Raw genomic sequence first — 8,525 nt, 5'->3', positions numbered from 1 at the left:
TGTATAATAAGATTAATGGAATCTTACTTAGCACTGAAATTTGTCCCATTTTTTAAATGGCAAGTGTTAATTTCTACATGACACGAGTGTTGCAGCACGCACTCAGTGTTAAGGATGCAGGATAATCACACAGAAAGCCCATTCTCCGTCCTTTAAGCCAAACACTGTTTTGTATCCTACATTAAGAACCTTCCATAGTTTACCACACATTAAGTCATAACTCTATTTAGAAATATTTGAACCAAACCAAAACAATTTCTTAGCGACCAGCTTCACCTAACTAATGTTTTTTGTCCTAAAATGTTAAACACACAGTCTGTATGCACTGCCTGCACAATAGCACCATGTTAAGAACGTACCATGGAAAACAACAGATTCAACAAAGAACAGATAAACTGCCACTAAATCACCATGGGGGTCACTCTGAATTTCATCAGACAGCTAAACTCCCATTTGCCAACTTCTGACCAAATAAAATGAACAACTTCTTTTAAAATAAGAACCAGATGATAATACTGAATCTTTACAAGTTACTGTTTGGTGTCTTTACTTAAATGTAGTTTGTACGTAGCAATATTTGTTGTGGATGATGTTAGCATAGCTTAACAATAGAAAAATGAAACAAAAACAAAACAAAAAAAAACAACCAAAAAGCTCAATGTTTTTCTCTTTCTCTCTCTCTTTCTTAAAAAAAAAAAGAAAAAAGAAAAAAAAAGACTTTCATGTCCTGCAGAAAGAAAGGAAAGAAGTGTGAACGTCCAGCTGTTGTGATCAGGGCCTTACTTCTTAAAGTAACAACTGTGAGCAGTAGATTTACACAATCCATAGCACTAAAATAAGCACTGAGTAAATCTGGTAGAAGAAAACTTGTCTAAATTTTCTAGTTTTTCTTTGTGCAAAACAAGAAGGCAGAAAAGTTACAAACTTTTGAGCTACAGAGATTTTAAATTATTTAATGAAAAAAATGCATATTATAACACTGTGCAGGATACTGGAATGTGCAGTACATGATTATTCATTAAAACTGAAACTGCAGCTATGGTTTCTTTGTACAGATCTTTTCACAAAATGTCTCAAGACACATACATATTTTAAAAATGGAGTTTGATCTATTGCTATGATTACAACGATCCTGTCAGTGTTAAATGAAAATAATTAAGCTAGGATGTCATTTATTACTGAAATTTACAGTTTAACACCTGAGAATATGGTGCTATCATCATCAGCATCACCACCACACTTGCAATCAGCAATGATTTGTAAAACAGTGTAGGAGTGTTTTAAAAAATCATCTTATAGTTTATTGTATCACCACCTTGGGACTGATCAGATTATATACATACACAGAGATACAACTGCATCAGCTCCTATAACATTTAAAAAAATCAGATGCTTAAATTATGTCAAGGCAAACTGATCTAACATACTGTTTTTACACTGGAGGAAAAATCTACACTTTGGAATTTCATCTCATCACATCATCTACCAGCCTTTCATAGAAGAGGAGATCATACTAATTGCATAAAAGGTATTAAAACGTATACACAAAGGGTGCATACATATATACAGAAAAAACGAACACAGTTACAATAAACATAAAAATACATACAGTGAACAAGAGACCTGCCTAAGGCTGCATAACTTATACAATTTAGGGTACACTGTACACTTAACTTTAATCGTTTCACAGGTTAAGAAGTTTTATCTCAGGAAACATTTATGCTAAAGCCTAAGATTTAATGGAGAATTTAGGTCGTGACTCACTTTGTGAAGAGCTCGCAGGAGACATGGCAGCTGGAGAGAGCATGCTAACTTGGTTAAGATCCATAGATTGTTTCCGAGAAAGACCAGGTGGCTTAGAAGAAGGTGGAGGAGGTGGAGGAGTTGGGGATTTTAGATGGCCACTTGACTGCTGTGGACTAAAGATATTACCTGAAAACAAGCAAACAAACAAAATTAAAATATCTTTTTGTTCGACAAGATAACTCAAGTATCTTTTAGGATACGACACAATCAGAAATTAACAAAGTGCTACATAAAAAAATCTCGTTTCACGGAGAAGATACTGACTTTTAAAATGCCAAACTTTACTAAAGGGTCAGCAAATCACTTTACAGTAAGCAGAACGCATGGAAAGGAAATGCTCAAGTGGATAAATAATTACCTGAAGAGCTACTTCCTGAACTTGAAGGTAATTTGATGGGAGGAGGTCGGTGTTTTACACCTTTCCCCAATACTGAAGATTGAACAGAGCCTGATATACTTTCGGGCTGCTAGGAGGGAAAGAGAAATTAACACTACCAGAGCAATAATGTGAGCTTCCATATATTTGACAGATAACATAAATCAGTTAACTGGTATTAGAATTCTCAAAATGATGACAGAATATCCTTAAAACATTTCAGGATTGTATTTATTCAGAAAATAAGCTACTAAAAATCCTTTTTAGATCAAGTGCTTACCATCAAGAAGAAACTCTATACTTCCAGAAAAAATTAAACTGAGAAAAAAAATATTAAGGACTTTGCTTTTCTCATATCTTTCTTTGTAACTTCTTACGAATGCAAGTGACAGATGCACTTGAATAAAAAAGACAGTTTACTCTTACTTGAAAAATTAGGTTATTTCATTCATTCACCAACTGGCAAACATCTGCTATTCCAATCAATGAAGATCTCTGTTCCTAGGAATGGGAATCTGAATACATTCAGGAAAATCCTGAATGTGCACAAGTCAATACTTTTTCTCACTGACTTCAGTGGGATCAGAATTTCCCTAGCCTGTTTATATTAAATGTGCTAGGTTTTTGTTTTTTCTCTGTTAACATGCTTATCAGGGTGGTTAAAAACAATTTAACTTCAGCAAATCAAATCTATAGTTCTTAGCCACCCACAAGAGACCATAAATCTATAATTTCAATAGCTGACATCATCAAAAGACTCAGTGAAACACATTTACATATATGGACTATATATAAAACACGTATCCAATAAATGAAAATGGTATCTAAACAAGTCTACTATCCACAAACAATCTGGAACTAGAAAATCAAGCTCTCACTAAAGCAAACAGAATGCTTCAGCACTGGAGGCCTAATTTAGATTAACACAGGCTAAGAAATCAGAGCAACCACTACTGTGCAGAATTAACTTTTCTGGAGAAAACACACGCAGCAAAAAGAGACACTGCCTCATTTCTAACTGCTAACAAAAAGAGTACTTTGAGGAAAATTCTGAGCATTAGTTTCTCTTCTGCTATCAAAGACTCCTGAGAAAGTCATTTTGAAAACAAAGACTAAAGCTCCATTCCAAATAAAACAGATGATCAAATAAAGCAAAATAAGTAATTTTGGTCCACCCTTCAGCGGGGGCTTGTACAACTGGACAAGATGGCTTTCAGAAGGATTCTTCCAACCTAAGTTATTCTATGACTTTGCAGTGTGTGAGCTGTGTGTAGATGTGTACACACATACACACTCACGTGTAGATGTGTATACACACACTAAAACACACTCACATTCTTTTCTGTAACTGCTGCAGCTTTTCTGGCTGACGCAAAGAGCTCCCAGAGCACGGTTGTGGCACTTTAGAGGAGTTATTTAGTAGAAAGATGTAGCAACACATATAGCCACAAGAGACACAAATTCATTTACTAGCTGAAGTTACACTACTGAATCTCACCAAGAAAGCCAGCGTAAGTAAGGCACAGGGCAATGTCAACAAGCATGAAAGTTCAGGAATGTAGGAAATTTCTAACAGATGCATACATATGAACACATGCACCTCCAGTTTTATTTGAAAATTATTCTCTTTAAATTAAGAGGAAAATAAGTTTTAAAGGTAAAAAAAAAGTTCAGCAACTATATCTACTTTTATGCTTACTGATGCATTTTATATAACACACAGGTGCACTGTACTATACTGCTCTGGGGAAGGTTAATCTGAATAGAGAAAAAAGCTGCATCAAACCACTGGAGCTAACTCTAATACAGACTAGATATATATACTATATAGATAGAAAAAAAAGTCATGGCTAAAATACACAATTACTGAATAGTAAAAACAAAAGTGCTTTCCTCTAACTTCCTCAATATATTCACCATAAATGATTATGGCAATGCATTTCAAATTAATTCAGCTTGAATTTTTACATTATTTTACTTATAAATGTGAACGATGAGGAGAATTCTAATAATTCAATAATCAAGCGTGAATAAAAAATTTTGAGCTCAATAAACTCACTTCCATTTCCTTCCCTGGAGAAAGATGACTAAGATTGATTGATCCACCTGAATTATGAAACATTTTCACAGGACATTTGGCTTCACTTTTTACCAACTCGTGATACTGGTTCACCACTCTGAAACAAACAAATACATAAAAACATTTTACAAGATTAATAATTTGAAAATAATATAAACACAGCTGATATATAAACATATAACTATGCATAAAAGGGACTTTAAATACATATCCATGTAAAATACACATACATAAAGACATGCTCTTGGGTTCTGTTCTTATTCTTCTTTCTAATGCCAACTACAGCTCCTGAGATAAAGCAGTTTCCCATATGAAACTTGAGCTTCTGTAAGACCTATCTTACCAGAGAAACATATCCCACCCTTCACAATCATGCCTTATTCACTTATTCCTTGCGTTTTGGCAGTACATACATTTGTAAACAACTGTTTTCAAGGATGAAGCAGAGGAAAATTTCAAAGGTCTCTCTGAACTCACTAAGAATGGCAACTGCTTACACTGAACCAGACTGATGCATTACTTTTACAAATATCCCACTAGTTTTGTTTTTGTTGCTCTTTCTGTAATGTTATAATAAAAAATATTAAAGATTAGAATAAGTTTTCTTGCTTACGTACATTAACTATCTTATAAATTTTACAAGGGCTGCTCTGAAATTAATACTTCTACTGTTAGCCCATGACACCAGAGGCAGATGTTGGTGGTATGGCAGTAGAGGCTGAACCTTCTCATCAATATTCCATTACATTTTATTGCTGTGTGATAGATGGCAGAAAAAGGGCAAGTCTGACAGAATGGTGTCTGACACGCAAGTGCATTTGAAGCAAAGGTGTGGAACTGAATGCTTCCTTGCAAAAAACATTTTCTGCCATTAACACTCATCATTGCTTGCTGAGCATTTATGGAGACCAAACAGTGGATGTGAACACAATGAGGTGATGGGTGGTGTGTTTCAGCAGTTCCAACAGCAGGTCACCTCCACTGGTACAGATTTTCACACATGTGACACGCAGGCTCTTGTTCAAGGCTGGCAAAACGCACACCCAATGGTGGTGATTATGCTGAAAAACAGCGTTTTGTAGCTGACAATTTGCTCTGTTAAATACTGTTACACTGCTCTCTGTATCTGTTGTAGTTTCCATGAAAATAAACAGGAGGCATTACTTTCAGAGCAACCTGTGTTGATGGGGCCCCCAAAACAATTTCTTTTCAGTCAACGCAGTCAAGGCAAGCCAAAAGGTTGGACAACCATGAACTGCATTTTAATTTGGTACAATACTGATGTAATATCCTGCCATACGCAGAGGCCAAGGCTTAACAACAGAGAAAAGGAGGCAGAGTACCTTTTCTGCAATTAGAACCTAGACAATTCAAAATTGAAGTGGGACAAGTAATAAAAAGCTATGTACCCAAACAGAGGCCCTGCCCTCTTCCACCTTTAATATTTCCTGTTCTACCCCTGAAGCCCAACTGCTTATTCTGACAGAAAGATTTGGAAAGAGCAGAAAATATGATCAGAAAATCAATCATAAGACTGATCAAAACTAAACGTCTGTATTACTATTGTGCTGGTTCTCAGCCAACAATTCCCCGATTCAGCTTGCAGCACCAGCAACAAAAGCCTCTATCAGCACAAAGGAACTAGGAAAGCAAATCGATATTTTTGGTCAATAAATTACTAAAACAAAGAGTATTATTTACAATTTTTTATGAACTCTGGGTTTCATCTCCTGCCAGGCATACAAGAATGGGGAACAGTTATGGCATGTGCACCACGTCAAAGTCTCCTAATAGGGCACAAATGTGCAATCAGCACTGTGAGAAACTGCTTTTTAAAGGCTCTGCTTTTGTATGCAAGAAGGTACACACGCATCCAGTAACATCAGGCATGTTGATAAATATTCAAAGAAATCCTTATTTTGCTATCACACAGTTATGACAGACAGTATTACTACTCCAACCATTCTACAACCTAAACACACTGGAGAGCTGTTTTGGTATTTGCTTCTCTAAGAAAGCTGAAACAAACAATGAGCAGCATTAAAAAAACATAAATAAATGAAGTCCTGTATCACTCTTTGAGCTGAAATTCAGAACTTCCACGAGTGCTAACTTGCCACACAAAATCTCAAGACAAAATTCCTTGTAGGAGCTCTCAGAATTTTATCATTACGTGTGTGATCAAGAATAACCATGCAAACAGTGAACAACATGCTCGGAATTTAGATTTTGGGACAAACCATATTACACATTTGTTTCCATCTATATTTCTTTGCTCATTAAATGTGGGAACTGCAGGCTATCTCCTACTTATTATCATAGTAATTAATTCCTCTCATTTTGCTTATCTGTCCTGCACATAAATACAACATAAACAGTCACAAAAGCAAAAAGGAACAAAACTAAGCATCAAGTCAGCTGGTCTTATACACAATATCTGTTGCATATACAACTTACCTTTCAGCATCAGTCTTAGAACCAATGAGGAACCTGAAATGTAAAAAAGTAAAAAACATTTTCAGTGATGAACTGCATTAAAATAGTATGATTTTTATAATTATGAACCTTGAAAGAATATCAATACTATTCTCTTCTTAGACTCTCCCAGAGATACTTTACTCATTTGATGGATTGGGTATTATTTAGTACCTGAAGTAAAAACTTAGCTTCGTAACCATGGGTACAATACACGCATGTTTTCTAATACAGGTGCCTTTGTATTACTTACAAAGTAAAAGATAGAATATGGAGTTCTTTTTCTTTAAATTTCTTTAATTCCATTTCTACTGCGAAAAGAATAAATCAATATACCAACCCAGAAACACAGAAATACCCACACAGCACTTATGTTTGTATGTCAAAACCAGCCCTATCTGTAGGATTTCAACATTTGGTTTCCATTGTTTGATTTCACATGTCCAAATTCCAGTTTCCCACCATTTTCCAAAATCAAGCATTTTTCTTTTGTTTAATGCTCCTGGTTTGCAAACTATCTTATTACTTCTCTTAATGTTTCAATTTAAGAAAAAAAACAACTCCTCCTCACTCCTAGTGTTATTACACAACTATAAACTAGATCTTTTGTTCTAAGTAGATCAGTATTAAGTACAGAAAGAGAAGAACCTTAGATTTTAACAACAAAAAAAAGCAATTATATGCCAAACAAAGATAAAAATTCTTTTCTTTTTTTAATTGACCTAATGTTTGCTCAAGCTAACTGCTCCCTGCCTACTCTGCTGCACAGGTTTCTCCATGCAAAGTAGTGTCACATACAACAAGAAGAGCTAAGAATTGAGAACATTTGTAAAAACTGAAGCTAACAATAGCAGATTCAAACCAGTATTACAAACAGGACTAAACTTCTTTGGGAGCTCATGTTCATTTGTTTAGCCCTAAATTCTCTATATAAAAATAAATGTAATATAATCAGGTCTTATGTTTTCACAGCATCTGGCAGATTTCATCAGAATGATTAAAATTGTGAGAACCATTGTGAAACACATGGTAACCATGTCTGGCAGGATGAGGCATAACATTTTCACAACTGGAGATATTTCTTAAAACATAGTTTTAACGTACAAGAGCATTCAGATTTTGTATAAAAGAACATGCTCTACCAACATCATATCTTAAATATATTTTTTCTCATCAGAATTATTTTAATGAGGTTTGTTAGCTGAAATTTTCAAAACAAAAAAACCTCTTGAATCAGATTTCTAGCTTCTGAATGCTCTCATGCCAGAAAATGTTAAGTAGTGTTTGTTGCCTTTCATTTGTTGGATCACAGCAAAGATTAAAAGAACACAACTTACTGTGGTGGAACTAATAAGCTGTCACTCTCATCATCACCTTTGAGTGTCTGAATTTTACCGTAGTACAACGGATTGCCAAGAGATTGAAAAATGGTCAGCTTTGTTTTTTGCAGCTGATTACCAACTTCACATTCAAACACATAATCATCTTTTACTTCCTAGAAGACAGAAAAAAAATGATCAAGTAAATCTTACAAAAACAGTAGCAAAAAAAGCCGGTAAAATAAGCCAGTCCTATGCAATACAAGACATAAATAAACACATTATAAGGAGGGATGTAGTTGCTACTACAAAAACTAGGAGGACAAAGGGGGAAAAAAAAGTTTACCGTCTCTTAATAAATAGCCTAACATTGCAAATCTTAAAGTAGTGATGTTAGATGTCGAAAGGAAGTCCAGGTAAACATATGTACAAAGTATTATAAAAATAGTGGCAGTGCAAAAAAAAAAAT

General features: G+C 34.8%; 1 long non-coding RNA gene across 2 annotated transcripts; it reads right to left on the bottom strand.

The window, feature by feature from the left end:
* Positions 1-1,902: 1,902 nt before the first annotated feature.
* Positions 1,903-8,251, bottom strand: LOC104917585. 2 transcript variants are annotated; one of them, XR_002111046.2, is made up of 5 exons: positions 8,075-8,251; positions 6,720-6,752; positions 4,242-4,359; positions 2,165-2,270; positions 1,903-1,932 (listed from the first exon to the last, which is right to left on the bottom strand). It is a non-coding gene; the product is annotated as an uncharacterized LOC104917585 (long non-coding RNA). The 2 variants fall into 2 exon arrangements; XR_002111047.2 differs by lacking the exon at positions 1,903-1,932 and having other exon boundaries at positions 2,166-2,273.
* Between the last annotated feature and the right edge of the window lie 274 nt (positions 8,252-8,525).

Source organism: Meleagris gallopavo, chromosome 1 (assembly GCF_000146605.3).
Source record: "Meleagris gallopavo isolate NT-WF06-2002-E0010 breed Aviagen turkey brand Nicholas breeding stock chromosome 1, Turkey_5.1, whole genome shotgun sequence".
Lineage (NCBI taxonomy): Eukaryota > Metazoa > Chordata > Aves > Galliformes > Phasianidae > Meleagris > Meleagris gallopavo.
The sequence above is the reverse complement of the archived record's forward strand: the minus strand, read 5'-3'. Positions and strand labels throughout refer to the sequence as shown.